The sequence below is a fragment of the Oncorhynchus gorbuscha genome, unplaced genomic scaffold, assembly GCF_021184085.1.
Source record: "Oncorhynchus gorbuscha isolate QuinsamMale2020 ecotype Even-year unplaced genomic scaffold, OgorEven_v1.0 Un_scaffold_1600, whole genome shotgun sequence".
In the NCBI taxonomy this organism is placed as follows: Eukaryota; Metazoa; Chordata; class Actinopteri; order Salmoniformes; family Salmonidae; genus Oncorhynchus; species Oncorhynchus gorbuscha.
In genome coordinates this window covers 79,278-91,985 of record NW_025746332.1, presented here as the reverse complement: position 1 = coordinate 91,985, position 12,708 = coordinate 79,278, and the positions used below count along the sequence as shown (strand labels likewise).

Genomic DNA, 12,708 nt, shown 5'->3' with positions numbered 1-12,708 from the left:
AAATCATATTTATTCACACGCATTTTGTACTTTTGAAATATGCTGACTTTTAGCCTCAATTGCTTTTTACAGATGTTAATTCATTTTCTTAAATACAATGACTGAATAAGGTAGTGCAGCAGTACTATTTCAACCCGAGTCCGTACCCAACCAAATATTCGGATAACCAACCTCTCTTATTAACCAAACACTAAAACACTCACTGTTGAACGAATCCCTAGAAATATGAAAATGCATAACATTTTATTTAACTTTTACAGTAAAAAGTTAACTTTTTAAAATATATTTTTTAAAGTGTTAACACTTTTATAGTTAAATCCGTATGTATAATATGCTTACAGATAAATGCATCTTAGTATGTATGTCAAATGTCTGTGTTTATTTCTAGCCTATGTATCGGTGTCAAAGTATCCAGTCTATGTTATGGTCTATGGTGGGTTTATTTAGGTAGTCCTGCCTGGTTTCAACGGCAGCTCGGCCTATCAGGTGCCTATAGTAGTTCTGCTTGTTTGTGTGTGTGTGTGTGGGGGGCTACAGTTTGTTTGCGCTTGGGACGACGGGTAGTGTGTGTGTCAGGGTCTGAATGAGAGGGATTGGGGGGGGGCAGCAGTCAGTCTTCCTAAAGATAACCCTTCTCCCTACCCTGTGCCTGCCTCGTAGCCAAACATGGGCAGGGGTGATGGTAACCAGATACGTGCTTCCCAGAGAGGGACAACAACAGGTGCCCTGGGATTGGTCCCAAATGGCACCCTATCCACTTTATAGTGCACTACTTTTGACCAGGGCCCAGAGCGCTCTGGTCTGCTCTGTACTGTAAATGTAATCCCTAGGTTTAGTCTGTCTCCTAGTTCCTCAGAAGGACTACATACCCCATACTAATAAATTGCATAATTTTTCCTCGTCTCCTTTTTTTTTTGTGAAACAATTCCTAGCCCAAATGATTTACCATGACCAGATGAGCACAAGGAAATCCTCTAGACCCCTTGTTGTAGACAGCCCGTAATGAGGAAAACAGATTGGGTCATTTTACAAGGAAAAACCTCAGGGCCCAAAGGAAAGGAGGAAACCATGACTTCTAACCAATACTTATTATATGGTTAGTTAGTTATGGTTAGTTAGTTATAGATGGTTAGTTATTTGGTTAGTTAGTTACTTGATGCTCTGTAACATCTGTTTTAAGGTCAGTCTGACACTGTAGGTCATGGTGGTAAAGAGAGACTTTTATTTGCAGCTGATCCTACATCAGTTATGCCATAGTAACGGGAGACGGAACGGTTGCTAGGGGGCGCCAGAGAGAGGATGTCCGCTTTGACAGACTTTAGAAGTCCTGTGTGAAGTGTAGTAAACAAGCCATTTGAAGTGTCTCAACCTTTTTAGTTTGGTAGTAAACTGTTAATGGTGGAACACCGACAGTGTTTTCACAATAAAAACCAAACCGTGGTAACAGACTTGAGGTAACCAAACACCACTTTTATTTCCAGTAGGATGCATCAGAACCCCTCTGTACTGTACAAGTGATGAAATGTCTACAGCGGCTGTACAGACCTGCAACGGTGCTTTTCACCTCTACTAACGTGTGTTTCCTTTGTTTCAGTGGAGGCGTCCGTCCATTACCAACAGTCTGGCACCAGCATCTACTGTTCTGATAAGACCATCGAGGCTGCAGAGGCTCTGCTGCACATGGACTCTGTTACCAGCCTGAGAGGAGACCGCAGCCCAGGTATTCACCATGACATATTCCATCCATAAGCAGCAGCCCAGGTATTCACCATGACATATTCCATCCATAAGCAGCAGCCCAGGTATTCACCATGACATATTCCATCCATAAGCAGCAGCCCAGGTATTCACCATGACATATTCCATCCATAAGCAGCAGCCCAGGTATTCACCATGACATATTCCATCCATAAGCAGGTATTCACCATGACATATTCCATCCATAACCAGCAGCCCAGGTATTCACCATGACATATTCCATCCATAAGCAGGTATTCACCATGACATATTCCATCCATCCAGGTATTCACCATGACATATTCCATCCATAAACAAGTCCAGGTATTCACCATGACATATTCCATCCATAAGCAGGTATTCACCATGACATATTCATGACATATTCCATCCATAACCAGGTATTCACCATGACATATTCCATCCATAAGCAGGTATTCACCATGACATATTCCATCCATAAGCAGCAGCCCAGGTATTCACCATGACATATTCCATCCATAAGCAGCAGCCCAGGTATTCACCATGACATATTCCATCCATAACCAGGTATTCACCATGACATATTCCATCCATAAGCAGCAGCCCAGGTATTCACCATGACATATTCCATCTATAACCAGGTATTCACCATGACATATTCCATCCATAAACAGCAGCCCAGGTATTCACCATGACATATTCCATCCATAAGCAGCAGCCCAGGTATTCACCATGACATATTCCATCCATAAGCAGCAGCCCAGGTATTCACCATGACATATTCCATCACCATGACATATTCCATCCATAAACAGCAGCCCAGGTATTCACCATGACATATTCCATCCATAAACAGCAGCCCAGGTATTCACCATGACATATTCCATAACCAGGTATTCACCATGACATATTCCATCCATAAGCAGGTATTCACCATGACATATTCCATCCATCTATAACCAGTATTCACCAGGTATTCACCATGACATATTCCATCCATAAACAGCAGCCCAGGTATTCACCATGACATATTCCATCCATAACCAGGTATTCACCATGACATATTCCATCCATAAGCAGGTATTCACCATGACATATTCCACCCATAACCAGGTATTCACCATGACATATTCCATCCATAAGCAGGTATTCACCATGACATATTCCATCCATAAACAGCAGCCCAGGTATTCACCATGACATATTCCATCCATAATGACAGCAGCCCAGGTATTCACCATGACATATTCCATCCATAAACAGCAGCCCAGGTATTCACCATGACATATTCCATCCATAACCAGGATGACATTCCATCCATAAGCAGCAGCCCAGGTATTCACCATGACATATTCCACCCATAACCAGGTATTCACCATGACATATTCCATCCATAAACAGCAGCCCAGGTATTCACCATGACATATTCCATCCATAAGCAGGTATTCACCATGACATATTCCATCCATAAGCAGCAGCCCAGGTATTCACCATGACATATTCCATCCATAAGCAGGTATTCACCATGACATATTCCATCCATAAGCAGCAGCCCAGGTATTCACCATGACATATTCCACCCATAACCAGGTATTCACCATGACATATTCCATCCATAAGCAGCAGCCCAGGTATTCACCATGACATATTCCATCCATAACCAGGTATTCACCATGACATTCCATCCATAAGCAGCAGCCCAGGTATTCACCATGACATATTCCATCTATAACCAGGTATTCACCATGACATATTCCATCCATAAACAGCAGCCCAGGTATTCACCATGACATATTCCATCCATAAGCCAGGTATTCACCATGACATATTCCATCCATAAGCAGCAGCCCAGGTATTCACCATGACATATTGTCCATAACAGGTATTCATGACATATTCCATAAACAGCAGCCCAGGTATTCACCATGACATATTCCATCCATAAACAGCAGCCCAGGTATTCACCATGACACATTCCATCCATAAACAGCAGCCCAGGTATTCACCATGACATATTCCACCCATAACCAGGTATTCACCATGACATATTCCATCCATAAGCAGGTATTCACCATGACATATTCCATCCATAAGCAGCAGCCCAGGTATTCACCATGACATATTCCATCTATAACCAGGTATTCACCATGACATATTCCACCCATAACCAGGTATTCACCATGACATATTCCATCCATAAACAGCAGCCCAGGTATTCACCATGACATATTCCATCCATAATTCACCATGACATATTCCACCCATAACCAGGTATTCACCATGACATATTCCATCCATAAGCAGGTATTCACCATGACATATTCCATCCATAAACAGCAGCCCAGGTATTCACCATGACATATTCCACCCATAACCAGGTATTCACCATGACATATTCCACCCATAAACAGGTATTCACCATGACATATTCCACCCATAACCAGGTATTCACCATGACATATTCCACCCATAAACAGCAGCCCAGGTATTCACCATGACATATTCCATCCATAACCAGGTATTCACCATGACATATTCCATCCATAAGCAGCAGCCCAGGTATTCACCATGACATATTCCACCCATAACCAGGTATTCACCATGACATATTCCATCCATAAACAGCAGCCCAGGTATTCACCATGACATATTCCATCCATAAGCAGGTATTCACCATGACATATTCCATCCATAAGCAGCAGCCCAGGTATTCACCATGACATATTCCATCCATAAGCAGCAGCCCAGGTATTCACCATGACATATTCCATCCATAAGCAGCAGCCCAGGTATTCACCATGACATATTCCATCCATAAGCAGGTATTCACCATGACATATTCCATCCATAAGCAGCAGCCCAGGTATTCACCATGACATATTCCATCCATAAGCAGGTATTCACCATGACATATTCCATCCATAAGCAGCAGCCCAGGTATTCACCATGACATATTCCATCTATAACCAGGTATTCACCATGACATATTCCATCCATAAACAGCAGCCCAGGTATTCACCATGACATATTCCATCCATAAGCAGCAGCCTAGGTATTCACCATGACATATTCCATCCATAAGCAGCAGCCCAGGTATTCACCATGACATATTCCATCCATAACCAGGTATTCACCATGACATATTCCATCCATAAACAGCAGCCCAGGTATTCACCATGACACATTCCATCCATAAACAGCAGCCCAGGTATTCACCATGACATATTCCACCCATAACCAGGTATTCACCATGACATATTCCATCCATAAGCAGGTATTCACCATGACATATTCCATCCATAAGCAGCAGCCCAGGTATTCACCATGACATATTCCATCTATAACCAGGTATTCACCATGACATATTCCACCCATAACCAGGTATTCACCATGACATATTCCACCCATAAACAGCAGGCCAGGTATTCACCATGACATATTCCATCCATAACCAGGTATTCACCATGACATATTCCATCCATAAGCAGGTATTCACCATGACATATTCCACCCATAACCAGGTATTCACCATGACATATTCCATCCATAACCAGGTATTCACCATGACATATTCCATCCATAAACAGCAGCCCAGGTATTCACCATGACATATTCCACCCATAACCAGGTATTCACCATGACATATTCCACCCATAAACAGGTATTCACCATGACATATTCCACCCATAACCAGGTATTCACCATGACATATTCCACCCATAAACAGCAGCCCAGGTATTCACCATGACATATTCCATCCATAACCAGGTATTCACCATGACATATTCCATCCATAAGCAGCAGCCCAGGTATTCACCATGACATATTCCACCCATAACCAGGTATTCACCATGACATATTCCACCCATAAACAGGTATTCACCATGACATATTCCACCCATAACCAGGTATTCACCATGACATATTCCATCCATAAGCAGCAGCCCAGGTATTCACCATGACATATTCCACCCATAACCAGGTATTCACCATGACATATTCCATCCATAAACAGCAGCCCAGGTATTCACCATGACATATTCCATCCATAAGCAGCAGCCTAGGTATTCACCATGACATATTCCATCCATAAGCAGCAGCCCAGGTATTCACCATGACATATTCCATCCATAAGCAGGTATTCACCATGACATATTCCATCCATAAGCAGCAGCCTAGGTATTCACCATGACATATTCCATCCATAAGCAGCAGCCCAGGTATTCACCATGACATATTCCATCCATAAGCAGGTATTCACCATGACATATTCCATCCATAAGCAGCAGCCCAGGTATTCACCATGACATATTCCATCCATAAGCAGCAGCCCAGGTATTCACCATGACATATTCCATCCATAAGCAGGTATTCACCATGACATATTCCATCCATAAGCAGGTATTCACCATGACATATTCCATCCATAAGCAGGTATTCACCATGACATATTCCATCCATAAGCAGGTATTCACCATGACATATTCCATCCATAAGCAGGTATTCACCATGACATATTCCATCCATAAGCAGGTATTCACCATGACATATTCCATCTATAACCAGGTATTCACCATGACATATTCCACCCATAACCAGGTATTCACCATGACATATTCCATCCATAAGCAGGTATTCACCATGACATATTCCACCCATAACCAGGTATTCACCATGACATATTCCACCCATAAGCAGGTATTCACCATGACATATTCCATCTATAACCAGGTATTCACCATGACATATTCCATCCATAAGCAGCAGCCCAGGTATTCACCATGACATATTCCACCCATAAGCAGGTATTCACCATGACATATTCCATCTATAACCAGGTATTCACCATGACATATTCCATCCATAACCAGGTATTCACCATGACATATTCCACCCATAAACAGCAGCCTAGGTATTCACCATGACATATTCCATCCATAAGCAGCAGCCCAGGTATTCACCATGACATATTCCACCCATAAGCAGGTATTCACCATGACATATTCCATCTATAACCAGGTATTCACCATGACATATTCCATCCATAACCAGGTATTCACCATGACATATTCCACCCATAAACAGCAGCCTAGGTATTCACCATGACATATTCCATCCATAAGCAGCAGCCCAGGTATTCACCATGACATATTCCATCCATAAGCAGGTATTCACCATGACATATTCCATCCATAAGAGGTATTCACCCATATTCCACCCATAAACAGCAGAGTATTCACCATGAACCAGAGGTATTCACCATGACATATTCCATCCATAAGCAGGTATTCACCATGACATATTCCACCCATAAGCAGCCGAGAGACTAGAACAGAGAGACATCATTGATGTCGTAGATCTCCGATGATGTCATACGAATGTTGGTGTTCACACAACGTTACATCCACCAGAACATCAGAATCTCTCTCAACGTTTTCCCTCTTGTCCCACTAGATGTGTTCATCCCGGCAGGGTGTGGGACCACCCCAGACTTCATCCACGCGGCGATGCGTCCAGACGTGATGACCGAGACTGTGGTGGAGGTGTCCACCGAGACTGTATGGACGAGGACATGGAGGTCACCCTCATAGAGGAACCAGAGGAAGTCAGAGCCTGACCAACATCCTGTCAAGAAGAAGAAAGGTTAGTGATGAGGACACGGAGGTCACCCTCCTAGAGGAACCAGAGCCTGACCACCGACCTGTTAGGGATGAGGACACGGAGGTCACCCTCCTAGAGGAACCAGAGCCTGACCACCGACCTGTTAGGGATGAGGACACGGAGGTCACCCTCCTAGAGGAACCAGAGCCTGACCACCGACCTGTTAGGGATGAGGACACGGAGGTCACCCTAGAATACTGGCTATCCACTGAGAAATCAAGAAACTTTCCATAATACTACCCAAAGATACTGTCTGTTGATTGGAGATACTGTCTGTTGATTGAAGATACTGTCTGTTGATTGAAGATACTGTCTGTTGATTGGAGATACTGGCTGTTGATTGGAGATACTGGCTGTTGATTGGAGATGCTGGCTGTTGATTGGAGATGCTGGCTGTTGATTGGAGATGCTGGCTGTTGATTGGAGATGCTGGCTGTTGATTGGAGATGCTGGCTGTTGATTGGAGATGCTGGCTGTTGATTGGAGATGCTGGCTGTTGATTGGAGATGCTGGCTGTTGATTGGAGATGCTGGCTGTTGATTGGAGATGCTGGCTGTTGATTGGAGATGCTGGCTGTTGATTGGAGATGCTGGCTGTTGATTGGAGATGCTGGCTGTTGATTGGAGATGCTGGCTGTTGATTGGAGATGCTGGCTGTTGATTGGAGATGCTGGCTGTTGATTGGAGATGCTGGCTGTTGATTGGAGATGCTGGCTGTTGATTGGAGATGCTGGCTGTTGATTGGAGATGCTGGCTGTTGATTGGAGATGCTGGCTGTTGATTAAGACATCAAAGTAATGCTAAAGAGCCTAAATGGTTTTAATGATAAAGGTACTATAAAGATGATGATGGTTAATAGGACTGAATTATCAGACTGGTTGTATCTTGTAGACAGGATGTTGATGTTAAATAGGACTGGCTGTATCTTGTAGACAGGATGTTGATGTTAAATAGGACTGGCTGTATCTTGTAGACAGGATGTTGATGTTCAATAGGACTGGCTGTATCTTGTAGACAGGATGTTGATGTTAAATAGGACTGGCTGTATCTTGCAGACAGGATGTTGATGTTAAATAGGACTGGCTGTATCTTGTAGACAGGATGTTGATGTTAAATAGGACTGACTTGTCAGACTGGCGGTATCTTGTAGACAGGATGTTGATGTTAAATAGGACTGGCTGTATCTTGCAGACAGGATGTTGATGTTAAATAGGACTGGTTGTATCTTGTAGACAGGATGTTGATGTTCAATAGGACTGGCTGTATCTTGTAGACAGGATGTTGATGTTAAATGACTGGCTGTATCTTGCAGACAGGATGTTGATGTTAAATAGGACTGGCTGTATCTTGTAGACAGGATGTTGATGTTAAATAGGACTGGCTGTATCTTGCAGACAGGATGTTGATGTTAAATAGGACTGGCTGTATCTTGTAGACAGGATGTTGGTGTTAAATAGGACTGGTTGTATCTTGTAGACAGGATGTTGATGTTCAATAGGACTGGCTGTATCTTGTAGACAGGATGTTGATGTTAAATAGGACTGGCTGTATCTTGCAGACAGGATGTTGATGTTAAATAGGACTGGCTGTATCTTGTAGACAGGATGTTGATGTTAAATAGGACTGGCTGTATCTTGCAGACAAGATGTTGATGTTAAATAGGACTGGCTGTATCTTGCAGACAGGATGTTGATGTTCAATAGGACTGGCTGTATCTTGTAGACAGGATGTTGATGTTCAATAGGACTGGCTGTATCTTGCAAACAGGATGTTGATGTTCAATAGGACTGGCTGTATCTTGCAGACAGAAAGAGCGCCGTCTATTGGCATATTGGGAGATTGCACGCAATGTGAAATGCTCATGTCTTGATTTGATTGATTTTGAATAACTTTATTGGTCTGTTTGTCTGTGTAGCGGGGAGGAAGCCAAAGACCCACCTGCCTGCTGTGTCCAACGGATCGCCGGACCTCAGCATCAAGAGAAAACCCAGAGAAGGGAAAGGTGGGACACCAAATATACAGAAAGGACACATCCATAAACCCCTAGGACTTCATGTGTTGATTAGGGGCTTGGACTTAGTTTTCCCACAACCAAGTGTTCATCAACCATATTCTTTGTGAAGTCTAACCTGTTGTTTAAGGCTCTAAACGTAGAGGAAGGGATAAGTGTGGTCTCTGTCCGACCGACCCGCCTGTCTCTGTCCGACCGACCCGCCTGTCTCTCTGTCCGACCGACCCGCCTGTCTCTGTCCGACCGACCCGCCTGTCTCTCTGTCGGCCGACCCGCCTGTCTCTCTGTCGGCCGACCCGCCTGTCTCTCTGTCGGCCGACCCGCCTGTCTCTCTGTCGGCCGACCCGCCTGTCTCTCTGTCGGCCGACCCGCCTGTCTCTCTGTCGACCGACCCGCCTGTCTCTCTGTCCGACCGACCCGCCTGTCCCTCTGTCCGACCGACCCGCCTGTCCCTCTGTCGGCCGACCCGCCTGTCCCTCTGTCCGACCGACCCGCCTGTCCCTCTGTCCGACCGACCCGCCTGTCCCTCTGTCCGACCGACCCGCCTGTCCCTCTGTCCGACCGACCCGCCTGTCCCTCTGTCCGACCGACCCGCCTGTCCCTCTGTCCGACCGACCCGCCTGTCCCTCTGTCCGACCGACCCGCCTGTCCCTCTGTCGACCGACCCGCCTGTCCCTCTGTCCGACCGACCCGCCTGTCCCTCTGTCCGACCGACCCGCCTGTCCCTCTGTCCGACCGACCCGCCTGTCTCTCTGTCCGACCGACCCGCCTGTCTCTCTGTCCGACCGACCGACCCGCCTGTCTCTCTGTCCGACCGACCGACCCGCCTGTCTCTCTGTCCGACCCGCCTGTCTCTCTGTCCGACCGACCGACCCGCCTGTCTCTCTGTCCGACCGACCGACCCGCCTGTCTCTCTGTCGACCCGCCTGTCTCTCTGTCCGACCGACCGACCCGCCTGTCTCTCTGTCCGACCGACCGACCCGCCTGTCTCTCTGTCCGACCGACCGACCCGCCTGTCTCTCTGTCCGACCGACCGACCCGCCTGTCTCTCTGTCCGACCGACCGACCCGCCTGTCTCTCTGTCCGACCGACCGACCCGCCTGTCTCTCTGTCCGACCGACCCGCCTGTCTCTCTGTCCGACCGACCCGCCTGTCCCTCTGTCCGACCGACCCGCCTGTCTCTGGTCCCCCAGGCAGCACCACGTACCTGTGGGAGTTCCTGTTGGACTTGCTTCAGGACAAGAACACGTGTCCCAGGTACATCAAGTGGACTCAGAGGGAGAAGGGCATCTTCAAGCTGGTGGACTCCAAGGCCGTGTCCAAGCTCTGGGGCAAACACAAGAACAAACCTGACATGAACTATGAGACCATGGGACGCGCTCTGAGGTGAGGGTTTACCCTACAACCGTCTAGCACTTGAAATGGCATTGACTGTGGAAGAGGCTTTAAGCTGAGTTAGGTGTGTAGCTTGTTGGTTTGGATGAGTTCCTCTGAGGAACATGAGTTAATGTGTAGGTTGTTGGTTTGGAGGAACATGATCCCCTCCCTCTCTCTCTCCCTCTCCTCTCTCCCTATCCCCTCCCTCCTCTATTTCCCTCCCTCTGTCTTCCCTCTCTCTCTCCCCCTCCTCTCTCCCTATCCCCTCCCTCCGTCTCCCCACCCCTCTCTCCCCACCCCTCTCTCCCTATCCCCTCCCTCCACTATTTCCCTCCCTCTGTCTTCCCCCTCCTCTCTCCCTATCCCCTCCCTCTCTCACCCTCCTCTCTCCCTCTCTCCTCCTCCCCTCCCTCCCTCTCTCCCTCCCTCTCTCCCTCCCTCTCTCCCTCCCTCTCTCCCTCCCTCTCTCCCTCCTTCTCTCTCCCTCCTTCTCTCTCCCTCCTTCTCTCTCCCTCCTTCTCTCTCCCTCCTCCCTTCTCTCTCCCTCCTTCTCTCTCCCTCCTTCTCTCTCCCTCCTTCTCTCTCCCTCCTTCTCTCTCCCTCCTTCTCTCTCCCTCCTTCTCTCTCCCTCCTTCTCTCTCCCTCCTTCTCTCCCTCCTTCTCTCTCCCTCCTTCTCTCTCCTCCCTCCTCTCCCTCCCCTCCTCTCTCCCTCCTCCTCTCTCCCTCCCTCTCCTCTCTCCTCTCTCTCCCTCCTCTCCCTCCCTCTCTCCCTCCCTCTCTCCCTCCCTCTCTCCCTCCCTCTCTCCCTCCCTCTCTCCCTCCCTCTCTCCCTCCCTCTCTCCCTCCCTCTCTCCCTCCTTCTCTCTCCCTCCTTCTCTCTCCCTCCTTCCTCCTCTCTCCCTCCTTCCTCCTCTCTCCCTCCTTCCTCCTCTCTCCCTCCTTCCTCCTCTCTCCCTCCTTCCTCCTCTCTCCCTCCTTCTCTCTCCCTCTCCCTCCTCCTCCCTCCTCCTCCTCTCTTCCTCCTCTCTCCCTCCCTCTCCTCCCTCTCTCCCTCCCTCCTCTCTCCCTCCTTCTCTCACCCTCCTTCTCTCACCCTCCTCTCTCCCTATCCCCTCCCTCTCTCTCTCTCCCTCCTTCTCTCCCTATCCCCTCTCTCCCTCCCTCTCCCTCCCTCTCCCTCCCTCACCCTCCTCTCTCCCTCCTTCTCCTCCCTCTCTACCAGGTACTACTACCAACGTGGTATACTGGCCAAGGTCGAAGGTCAGCGGCTGGTCTACCAGTTCAAGGAGATGCCCAAGAACATCGTTGTCATCGAGGACGACAAGGCCGACTCGAGATCGGGTGATCTTATTGGCTCAGAGAAGTCTTACCACGAGAGAGTCCTGCCCTCGTCGGAGACGATACTGAATGTGGCCGAGCTCGCCACGACGCCCACCATCCTGAGGGGTGGGACTAGAACCGTGGTCCATCCTCCGGTTGCTAAGGGCAACAAGGCAGTGGTGACAGGGGGCGGGGCGGCGGTGGGGGTTCCGAGGATAGTGACCATTTCCACGGCGCCAGACGGAACCCAGACGCAGCATTCTCACACGGCCATCATCCCCACTGCCTCAGGACCCAGGTTAGAGACACACCCTAATACTGACCCTGAAACACACATCATCCCCACTGCCTCAGGGCCCAGGTTAGAGACACACCCTAATACTGACCCTGAAACACACATCATCCCCACTGCCTCAGGGCCCAGGTTAGAGACACACCCTAATACTGACCCTGAAACACACATCATCGCCACTGCCTCAGGACCCAGGTTAGAGACTCACCCTAATACTGACCCTGAAACACACAATTCACTTTGGAGGTTTTATGCTGAATGTAAAAGAGTTTATCTATCGATATCTAGTAAATTTGTATATACAAAATGTTGTCACGGACTCCATTTT

At 47.7% G+C, this 12,708-nt stretch overlaps 1 pseudogene; it reads left to right on the top strand.

The window, feature by feature from the left end:
- The window catches only part of LOC124023341, a 36,905-nt pseudogene that overhangs the window by 19,712 nt on the left and 4,485 nt on the right, over positions 1-12,708 (top strand).